Source organism: Xyrauchen texanus, chromosome 20 (genome assembly GCF_025860055.1).
Source record: "Xyrauchen texanus isolate HMW12.3.18 chromosome 20, RBS_HiC_50CHRs, whole genome shotgun sequence".
Taxonomy (NCBI): domain Eukaryota; kingdom Metazoa; phylum Chordata; class Actinopteri; order Cypriniformes; family Catostomidae; genus Xyrauchen; species Xyrauchen texanus.
In genome coordinates, this window is record NC_068295.1 from 16,875,752 (window position 1) to 16,887,870 (window position 12,119).

General features: G+C 41.7%; 1 protein-coding gene across 1 annotated transcript in view; it reads left to right on the forward strand.

Annotated features, from left to right (window-relative positions):
* Positions 1-12,119, forward strand: part of LOC127660508 (zinc finger CCHC domain-containing protein 24-like) — a 71,529-nt gene that overhangs the window by 49,894 nt on the left and 9,516 nt on the right. The gene's annotated exons all lie outside the window — the stretch shown is intronic.

The following is a 12,119-nucleotide window of genomic DNA, read 5'->3' on the forward strand; positions in this document are numbered from 1 at the left end:
CAGTATTTGCATACCCCGCCCCCAGACATACGGGTATAAAAGTGGGCAAATACGTCAACTTGATTCAGAAATTTTCTTCGGAGCCGATGGTCGTGTTGCAGTCAACTGCGAGTCACACACCCTGTTCCTGTTTTCCTCTGACGCTTGCCTGTTGGATTCGACGGTGCATTACAGCGGCTTTCTCCTTCTCTGCACGGCAGTGCAATTTGCACCTGGGCGCTTCGACAGCGCAAGAAACTTAAAAGAGTTTATAGGGACAACGACTGGCTCTTACTGGCCCACTCCCGAGAGTTACTATGCACTCACAGAGACTAGGTGCTCAGGCACCTCAGCCGCTTGGGGCTTCAGGTCAACCAAGAAAAGAGCAAAATCACCCCGGTTTTCTCGGCATGGAGTTAGACTCAGTCTCGATGTTAGCACGCCTCACCAACGAGCGTGCGCAGTCAGTGCTGGACTGTCTCGCTATCTTCAAGGCCAGGCGCAACGGTCCCTTTAAAACTTTTCCAGATGCTGCTGGGGCATATGGCGGCCTCCGCGGCGGTCGCAGCGCTGGGGTTGATGCATATGAGACCGCTTCAGCACTGGCTTCAGACTCAGTGCAGACCCAGACACCACGGCACGCATCGGGTAACAATCACCCCCGCCTGCTGCCAAACGTTCAAACCCTGGACAGACCTCTGCTTTTTACGGGCAGGAGTGCCCCTGCAGCAGGTGTCCTGACGCGTCCTGGTCACGACCGACGCCACCAGATCGGGTTGGGGCGCCGTGTGCAACAGGCATGCAGCCGCAGGCCGTTGGAAAGGGGCCCTGCTGCGCTGGCACATCAACTGCCTAGAGTTGCTGACTGTATTCTTTGCCCTTCGGAAGTTTCTCCCGTTAGTTCGAGATAAACATTTCCTAGTCAGGTCAGACAGCACCACCGCGGTAGCGTACATAAATCGGCATGGCGGCGTATGCTTCAGCCACATGTCACGACTCACCCATCGTCTCCTCCTTTTGAGCCAGCCCTGACTCAAGTTGCTGCACGCCACTCACATCCCCGGCAACCTCAATGCGATGGCGGACGCACTGTCACGTCAACATTGGCCCGATGGAGAGTGGAGGCTTCACCCCCAGTCGGTTCAGCTGATTTGGGAACGATTCGGCAAGGCCCATGTAGACCTGTTTGCCTCCCAAGAGACCTCCCATAGCCTGCTCTGGTATGCCTGAACAGAGGCTCCCCTCGGGACAGACTCGCTGGCCCTCAGGGCTGCGCAAGTACGCATTTTCCCCAGTGAGCCTTCTTGCACAGGTGCTGTGCAAGGTCAGGGAGGATGAGGAGCAATTCACCCTAGTGGCTCCTTACTGGCCCACCTGGGCCTGGTTCTCGGACCTCGTACTCCTCGCAACAGCCCCTCCCTGGCAAATTCCCCTGAGGAAGGACCTTCCTTCTCAGGGATGGGGCACGCTCTGGCACCCACATCGAGACCTCTGGAACCTCCACGTCTGGCCCCTGGATGGGACGCGGAAGATCTAGCTGGTCTACCACCTGCCGTCGTAGACACAATCAGCCAAGCCAGAGCCCCTCTATCAGGCAACTTTATGCCCTGAAGTGGCGCTTGTTGCGTAAATTGGTGTTCTTCCTGGGCTGAAGACCCACAAAGGTGCGCAGTTAGGTCAGTGCTCCTATTCCTGCAGGAGAGGCTGGAGGGGAGGCTGTCCCTGTCCACCTTGAAGGTGTATGTTGCTGCTATTGCAGCCCACCACGACACAGTAGACGGCAAGTCTTTGGGTAAGCACGACTTAATCATCAGGTTCCTAAGAGTCGTCCGGAGGTTAAATCCTTCCCGGCCAAGCCTGTTCCCCTCCTGGGATCTCTCAGTGGTCCTCATGGGCCTTCAGAGATCCCCCTTCGAGCCACTAGAATCAGTTGGACTCAGGGCCCTCTCTCTAAAAACTGCCCTGCTGATCGCGCTCGCCTCCATAAAGGGGGTCAGGGACCTGCAAGCATTCTCTGTTAGCGACACTTGCCTGGAGTTCGGTCCGGCAGACACCCATGTGATCCTAAGACCGTGACCGGGCTACGTTCCCAAGGTTCCTACCATGCCCTTCAGAGACGCAGAGCTTTAGACGTTCAGAGCAGCTCTTTGTCTGCTTTGGCGGACAGCGGAAAGGGAACGCTGTCTCCAAACAGAGGCTCTCCCACAGGATGCCATTTCATTGGCCTACTACACCCAGGCCGTGACACCACCCCCCCCCCGTGATCTTAGCACACTGAACAAGGAGTGTTGCATCCTCGTGGGCACTGGACAGGGGCACCTCCCTGGCAGACATATGTAGAGCAGCGGGTTGGGCAACAACTTATACCTTTGTGAGATTTTACATTCTCAGGGTTCAGTCAATATCGTCCCGTGTCTTCTCAGGTCCGAGCCGGTAGAACTCGGTAACACGCTGATGAACTGACCGGGTGGATCGCTTGCACCTAGCGCCCTTTCCCTCGGTCGAGGTAAAACTGTGCGCTTTCTCTCCCAGGAGATTCCATATATTCGGATCCCTGGTTGGCACCTCCCTAGCCCTGTGGGTCCGCAATTCGGCTGAGGAATTCGCTGACCCAATACACTATGGGTACTTAATCTACCTGTACTGGAATAGGTGCTCCACAGGACCGGATTCCTGCGTGGACTCCTCCTGTGTGTATATTCTGTGGTACGGTCTCCTTGCTAGAGGACACGCGTCTCCCTTAGGCAGTTCCAGCTGCCCTCCGGTCACCGTGCTGTAGCAACTCCCCCCTCCTTGAGGCTGGATCTACCACTCCGCTATTTTCTCCACATGTGACCTGAGGGGCCCATGTGATGTATCTCGCCACTTACTTCCCCGTTCTTGGGCAGGTGTGGTCTCTGCAGGGTCTATTCCCCCTGAAAGATTAGGAAACTGGGTAAGACCCACATCCCACGATGCGTGTATGGGCCCCAGCCGCTTTGGCTCTATGCGAGAAACATAGAGAGAAAAGAGGCCCGGCTAGGCTCGGCCCAATTCCTGAATGAACTCGACATATTTGCCCGCTTTTATACCCGTATGTCCGGGGCGGGGTATGCCAATACTGTCTGCCTAATTCCCATTGGCCTTTTTTCATAGACCAGAGGCATATTTGGTGCTCAAGAGAGACCCCTAGTGTCGCTTCTTCGACACAACGTCTAGTTCCCTCCATCAGGGTACGGAGGTTACATCTGTAACCTAGACGATTTTCACTAAGGGCACCAATCTACAGTATCTCAGTTCAATTTGTCTACCTAGGGATGTGCTTGAAAGTTAAAAATGTGTCTTAAAGAAATATTCCAGGTTTGATTAAAGTTGATTAAAATAATGTTGATTACCACAAATTAATTTCAACTCCCTCCATGTCTTAAGAAAAATAAATAAATTGAGGTTACAGTGAGGCACTTACGTAGTGAATGAAGGATTTATAAGGCAGAAATTTGAAGATTATAACTTTATAAAAGCACTTTAATTCTTCTCTTAAAACTTGGGTATTATTTGAACTGTAAAGTATTTTAAAATGTATTTGTACAGTTGCTTTAGTGTTTGTTGACATTACATCATCATGGCAACAAAGTTGTAAAATTGGCTATAACTTTACACAGAAAAGGTTAGTTAGAGTGTTAGTCATGTTAACACTCATATTGTTTATGTCTTGTGGCTATACTTTTGAAACAGTGAGTATTTTAACATTAAAAAATTGTCCCCCATTCACTTCCATTGTAAGTGCCTCTCTGTATCAGATTTTTGGTTATATTAAAGAAAAGGATGGACGAGTGCTTTTGGTGGTAATCAGTATTATGCCACAAAAAGATGTCAATTGAGCTTAATTTATATTGAACCTGGAATAAGCCTTTAACAAGGTCAAAAATGGCACTAACATTTTGACAAGCTAAAAGCATCATACAGACTCACGCAGGTGCCCCGATTTATTAAAGAGAGATAAATCTCTTTTTTTAGCTCATCCGTGCAATATGTGATTAAAATGTACATTTATATTTATCTTACTGTTAAGAACATGAATTATATTAAAAGAGACATCATTCAATGAAAGTGGATTGCAGGATCTTTGATGGACACATTACATGGAAGGAAAGTTCTGTTTTAATCTCAAGCATTTTCCAACAGAAAAGGTGAATGTCCAGGTATTCAAGTACTTACATTTCTAAAAGCTAACTTTAAGCACTTCAAGGACCTTGTGCAAACCCTGTATACAGTGTAGAAAAAAGCACAGTAGAGGTCAAATCAAGCGATAGAGAGGTTATGATGTTTGATGTTTGTTGCAAATTTCGAAATATTGAGTTTTGCCTCGGTATGGTTTGTCATATTGTTTGGTTTGCAATATATATATAAATGTGATATATAGTCCCATCCCTAGTAGCTAGCAAACTAACCCAGCTAACACTGTTATTTAAATGCTACTGAACCATAGCTGACATGTCAAATTTAGCAACATACCTGTCTGTGGGTTTTCAGATGCCTCACAAAATAAAGCGTCTGTAATTTTGAACCACTGGTTATACATGTTGCAATCCTTTTGTTGCCTTCGATATTGTATTCTTTATATCCAAAAGATTTTACCTTTGGGATCATTTTGGATGTGTCGTCCTTGAATGTGCGATCTTCAAACTTGGTCCTCTCGTGGAGTGTGGAAGTGCAAATTTGAAAAACGGATTAATTGTTTATTGGGTAAAATTAATTGTTGATTTACTGCCCATTTTTAAATGTACAACTCTGATATTTGGTTTTTAGAATGTATCAAGTCTTTCCAAGTCAGAGGGCTTGAGTCCAAGTCAAGTTGCAAGTCAACGTTGTCAAAGTCTAAGTTAAGTCGCAAGTTTTCTTTGATTATGTCGAGTCGCAAGTCATCAAATTTGTCCAAGTCAAGTCCAAGTTACGCGACTCAAGTCCACAACCCTGGTTAGTGGTGCTTAGTGTTCTGTGTGAAACTGCTCTTCTTCTAAGAAATGTCCTGTTTTTCTGTGCATGTATTTATGTCAACGAGTTCAACTTTATTTAAATCAGACAGATCATTTGGGTGATATTTAGAAGAATGAATAATGAATTGCAATGTTTGATCTGTTGTGGTAGGCCAGCTAACCAACACTGTGGCTTTCATGATTTGACAAACATTATGTGCATTTTACTTTTTTGTGTTTTGTAAACATAGCATTTTTTGTGTAAGTGCATGTTAAAAAAAGTGTTTTGATTTTTGTCTCTTGTTGATTCTCAGCTCCAGGATTTGACATGCATTTCCTTGCAAAACCAAACTTTGGCAGCAGTGGCCAAAGAGGTGGTTTTTGTGCAATTACCTCCAAGAATTTGCTTAAACATCAGAGCCACTCTTCCAGCAAATTCCTTCATTTTGCACACAGAAAAATTACACATAGACCAGTCAAAATGTGGTCACATTTTTTATATAAATATATTTAAATGATAAGTGAATGGATAGTTGACATGCATAGTAAAACCATTTTAAAAAATATTTTAAACAGCATTTCGCTAATTATTTTATAATTACTATGAATGCAGCTTTTTAAATTAATTTGTCATACTGCTGACCATTAGAAAAAAACGACGAAGGTAAAAAGGAAATTAGAAATTGTGAAAATTTTACAGAACTAAGGTATAAGCTTATGGACACATTATGTGAAAACTACCTGAATACACAGTTTTTATTTTGAACTCACTCTGAACAAACCATTCACAGTATAACATTTCCCTCTCATTTGATATGCAGTCTTATCTTTTGTCTGATGGATGCCTCCAAACACTAATTCTCTAAATCACTATCTCTCTTTTTCTCCTCTGGCACCCTATAGTTAATCTATACAGTCTTAATTGAAAGCAGAGGGGTGATTTAAAAAAGGGACTTTCAGTGTTTTCTCATGTTGTACCAGTGTGGAATCCATCTGCTTCGGATTTCCTTCCCCTTCAGTCCTGTAGGGCCTGATTGGAGGAGTGTCTCCAGCTGTGAGCGATGACTGCCGTGCTATGGTATTTGTCCTGTTTTGGGGAGGTCGGCTCTGCTGCCAGTGCCCCCCCCCCTTCAGTCTCCATAGGGACCACAGCTGGAGGGATGGTGAAAGGAGATGCTTCATCTGATCTCCCTTCTCCTTAAGCATTTACAGTCACTAGATACTTCTATCTAATGTCCTGAGCATTTGCCAAACTAAGAGACTTTCTGCTTGGTACTCTGAGAGCAACCTTGTTTGCATCCATGGCTGCTTAAGTTACTGCGGAGGATTAAAGAAATAGTTCACCCAAAAATTTCCATTATGTGCTCACCATTGTGTCATTACAAACATTAAAAAAATTATTGTTTTGAAGAATATCCTGGCCGCTCTTTTCCATATAATTAAAATGATTGAGGACAGGGCTATCAAACTCTAAAATTAGTCCATATGACTCATGCACTATATTTCAAGTGTTCTGAAGTCATCTGACAACTTTGTGTGAGGAACAGAGCGAAATTCGTTATACAGTGATAATCTTCCCTTACAGAGAGCTGTTAACCACTGCAGCATTAACTAATCATTCAGACCAGTCTTATGAAGGGATCAACTAATTCACTGAAAAGATTTTATTCAAAAGAACGATTTGTTTACAAATTCCCTATTTCCCTTTTGAACTCGGATGAGAGTTCAAGACTTTCAGTGAACAATGACTTAAATTTAGGCCTGTTCCTCACACAAAGTCATCGTATAGCTTCAGAAGACTTGAGTCGTATGGATTAGCCTACTTTTATGTTCACCTTTTGTGTTCCATCAAGGAAAAGGAAGTCATATGAGTTTGGAATGACTTGAGGGTTAATAATACATAATAATGTAAATAATTACATCATTTTAAATGTTTTGATGAACTATTCCTTTAAGGTGGATTGATGGTATTTGGAACATTGGATTGACATTACCAGCTGTGGATGGGCAGTGAATATTTGTGTGTGTTTATAGTTATAGTCCACTTTTTGTTACAAAAAATAAGCTGGAAAGTGTGAGGCCTCCCTCCAAAAACCTCTTAACCTTAATGCAAATTGCCTCTGAAGGAAACATAGACTTGACACATATTCACAGACAGGTTGGGAAAGATATACCAAACATCAGCTCTTTATTCATTGTTGCTTTTATCGATTCCCTTCCTGTCTTTTAGCTCTGTTTTCATTGGACAAACAAAACCAGATTGATTTACACAAACCTGCTGTGTCCATTATGTTCCAAGTTAGATTTGGGTTAAAATGGTCACATTACTTCCAGAGCAATGCACTGGATAGAACTGTGTAAACACCAATCTGAAACACACAGACTTTGGTCAATATTTGTTTAGACTGTATCATTACTGTCAATGCTATTAGTTTAGTACATTTCCCTTGTGGTGGCTCTAAGCAAGGGCGTAGATTCCAGGGGGGATGGGGGGAGGTATCAACACAAGCTTGTAAACCCCCCCCCCCCAACACACACACACACACACACACACACGCACACCCCACAATATTTATACCATGATCATTGGAAGCATGTAAATGCAACTCTCGCTGCAACTCTCAATTTCCTGAATTTCTCTGATATTGTTGCTGTTGGATAATAGGGAGTGTTTTGTGGGAAATCAATTGCTTGTTTTTTGGGAAGAATATTCTCAAAGCAAAACAATAGCATAGTAAATCTGGGGTTCTGGGGTTTGTGGATTTCAGATCCGGTGGTTGAATAATATGTTCCAAATGCTAAACAAATTGTTTATTTACAGCAGCCTATTTAAAGAAAAAAGTACAAACCAACACTGTTTATGGATTTTTTTTATTTTTTTCATTTTGCTTTCATTCATATTTAAAACTTAAAGGGTTAGTTCACTCAAAAATGTTAATTCTGTAATCATTTACTCACCCTCTTGCCATCTAAGATGTGTATGACTTTCTTCTGCTGAACACAAATGAAGACTCTTATAAGTATATCTCAGTGCTGTATGTATAATAAATATATAAATATAAATTGATCAATTGTCACACATTATACATACATTTCTGCATATACATGGTGAAATTATTTATTTTTCACATATCATATCAGGTCAGAGTGCAGGGTCAGCCATGATACGGCACCCCTGGAGCAGATAGGGGCCCAACAGTGGTGTCTTGGTGGTGTTGGGGCTAACCCAGAGCCTTAACCGCTGAGCCACCACTGCCATACAATGATATGCAAGTGAATGGTAATCAGGCATTTGAAGCTCTAAAAAGGAGATAACGCTAGCATAAAAGTAACTCCACTGGTTTGATCAATGTCTTTTAAAGCTAACCAGTTGCTTTTGGGTGAGAACAGACTGAAATATAACTCCTTTTTCACTGCCATTGCAGTCTTTAGGGATGGTCATGATTTCAAGCTTCGATTACACCTCCTAGTGCTTGGCATAAACTGAGCACTAGATGCCGCTGTAGGAAGTGTAATCGAGCTTGAAATCATGATTGCCAAGGACACTGTCATGATGTACAATGAAAAAGGAGTTACATTATGTTAATTAAGTTTATGCTGAAATAATTAATGGAAGACATGGGGAATATTTGGGAAATCTGTTTGAAAACATACATTATTTTTTCCAATTCAGTTATGATAGGGGTACACACTTTAGGTGTAACAATACATGCTGTTATAAGACTATGTTTTAAGTTAATGGTTTTTATTTGATTACATTACTGCTACAGAAACTTTCAATCCAACCTCTAGAGTCTCAAAATGTTGATTTCACCAGGTTTGCTTAACATTGCCTGTGTACCGCTAATGGTTTGAAATCTATTAAAAACACAACCAAAATAGGTCAGACTGCTGTAAACAGAATATCATGTGTGTCCTCTGGCACTCGCCCAGGGCCCACTGCAGTGCTGGATATATAGAGTCTTTTTCATAGAGTTGTGAATTCTTCAAGGCTGCTAATCAAATCTCTCTTATTGAGATGCTGTAACTTGCAAGTGCCTGTCCTGTTGTGCACACTTACAATTTGAGCTGAACTGCTCACTATGTGCTGAGCAGCCATGACTTCATGACTTCATAACTCAGCATCATGCAAAAAAGGATGGTGAAAAGTAACTAATCTAAAGAAAGTTTAGCATACATAGTGAGGCATAGGCTGATTTTGATAGACATGGGTTTTATACTAAGCTTTAAAGGAATAGTTCACCCAAAAATGAAAATGATGTCAGCATTTACACACCCTCATATCTTTCCTTTTATGATGGTTTTTCTTCTATGGAACACAAATGGAGTTATTTATTGCAGAATGTCCATGCTTCTCTTTTCCATGGAATATTATTAAACCTTGAATGTCAAGCAAGATTTTCAGAAAATATATTTTGGCCTGTTCCTTACACAAAGCTAATGTATCTCTTCAGAAGACTTGGAATATAGAGCATAATTCATGTGGATTACTTATGCTTTTATGATGAGTTTTCTGACCTTTTTGAAGCTTGGCAGCCCCTAGTCCCCATCTACTTTCATTGTATGAATGAGAGCAGCATGAACATTCTTTTAAAACTTTCCCTTTTGTTTACGACAGAAAAAAAAGTTCATAAGGGTTTTGAACGACATGGAGTTGAGTAGGTAGATAATGACAGAATTTAAATTTTTGGATCAACTATCCCTTTAACTCTGTCTAGTCTGATCTCATGTAAATGATGTGACTTTGGCAAAATTTTTGCTAAATAATATTACGTGGTTATTGCTGAAGCAACATCATTTTGTAGGGCTTCTGTGACATTTTCAGTGTCATGTTCTTTAGGCCCTTGGCATAGACAGTGCACTGCTCTATCAGTTGATTTGCCAGGCAATTTCATTGGGCTTAAACAAGCTTGTAAATGTAGTTGGTTATATAATACAACCTAAAAATGTATCACCTTACAAGTTAGATCATGGTGAAAAGTGTTAATCTGTAGTTTTACTGGTAAAGGGAATAAAAGTCAATGTTTTTGTAGAACTTTGATTGTTCATTTCACCAGGAACGTTCCATGATTCTATGAGTCCAGGTTGTCAAAAACAGTTGATTTGGCATATGCTAGAATCTCACACCATTGGGCAGCCCATAATACCAAAATCACACTCCATGATGAGTTAATTACTAAATGTTTAAAAGAACCCGTGATGGAAAGCCTGCATCAGTGGTACTGACGGCACTTATCGTTTTGATTATTTAGCCTTTTCTCAGATTTGGGACCCCACCCACATCAGACCACCAGCATTACTATTCAAGGGATTGGCATCATCATGGAGATAGCCTTGCGTCAGTCTTTTTTTGAAGTTTGAAATTATAGCCAAACAACAGCCACAACGGTCATGGTTTCCAGCTGTTTCGACAGTTTTGTTGACAGTGGTTGAGTCATGTTGGGGAGGAGGAACTTTTGCACACAGCGTGTTAGCTGGCCAGTTGAGTCTGGGTGGGTAGGAGCAGATGCTAATGAATGATATCACCTCTCGTTACCCAGATGGGATCCTGGAACTTCACTTCCAAATCCTCTCACCATTAAAGCAGCTTTAGGCTACTCGATCCCCTGAAGATTGTGGAATAAACACTCCGGCAGCCTGGGAAAGGGGCAATTGGTAATGCGAGATTACACACGGTTATGCATGCATTCACATCATAAATCCTTTTTTGTGTCTCAGCAATTTAGTAAAAATCACAGCCACTCAGATGGGTTCATAATGCAATACCTCTGGCTACTTTTCTCTTCTCTTACTTTTTGTTTACTTTTAAGTTTTCTAAAGAGATAGTTTACCCTCATGTTTTTCCAATTTAAAGATTAACATCTTTTGTGTTCCACTGAATAAAGAATGTAATACATGGGTAACAGTATAAGGACGGGCAAGGAGGAGGCAGGAACCAGCTGAAAAATAAACATAAACTTTAATGATATAAATGAACTTAAAACAAACATAAACAGACACACATGCAACGCGGCCGCGTGCGTCTTTCTCTCTCGATCCGGCGTCTCCGGCCGGCCCTTATTTGCTCTCCCGCTGATCAGCTGATTCAGCGCTGGCCGTGCCCCAACACGGCCGGCCACGCCGTCCTCCTCGTCATGCTGTGTTTGGAACAACATGAGGCTGTGTACAAATATTTGAATGAGATCTCCCTTTAAGGGAAAAGGGAAATATGTTGAACTCCATGACCTGAGAGCCTGTTTAGATCACACTGAAATTATCTGAGGTTTGAATTCACTTACATAATTAAAATCATAAAAATTCTTCATATTCAGGCTTCTCAAATTTGTGCTGTGGTTTGGAGTCTAAACCCTCCAGAAGAGGTCTGCCATACCACACAAATCATCTCTTTCAGTCTAAGACAATACACTAGTCAAGAGCAGTATCCTATTTCAAGTTAGCAGCACAAACATTTTGTTTAGATGCTTTTTCTGCATTTTTCTGCACTACAGCACAGAATCAGTTGTGATGGTATTAAATGTTTTTAGTGTTGTAATTGCTACAGGACTTCACCATAGCCCTTGCCATTATAATGAGTTTAGGTCTGCACTACTCTGCTGTTAACATACTATTCCAAGAATTGACATCTGTTTTCAAATTACACTTTAATACACAAGCCTATATTTATATATTAAAAATATAACACTAGTTATAAACCCATGCAATATTTGGATTCACATACCGGCTTATTTATTTCAGGTTAAATATATAAACTAGAGCTATATAACCTATCGACTGCAAGCTATTTGTAAATCTCTAAATACTTGATAGATGATGGTCTGTGGAAAACATAGGAAGGCTGTGTTGCCCAGTTCTATGATACAAAAAAAAATAAAAAAATGCCATTTGCATTAAATGTGTGTGGTCGTAAATTGTACTGTGTTATTTCCTCATCTTATATTTAAAATCTCTTATCATTAATAAACAAAAGAAGCTATGCATTTTAACGTTAATGTTACTGCAATGTAACTATTCACATTTTTATGACTGTCGAATGCTGGATGGATTAAGCAAGAATTAGGAAGTTGTATTCTCCAATCCCCCAATAACAACAAAGTGAGTGCACACTACCTTACTTATTTGCATTAAATTTGGTTGGTCACAGATTTGTCATAACACCTAAACTAAGGTCAGAGCTGTTTTAGCTGA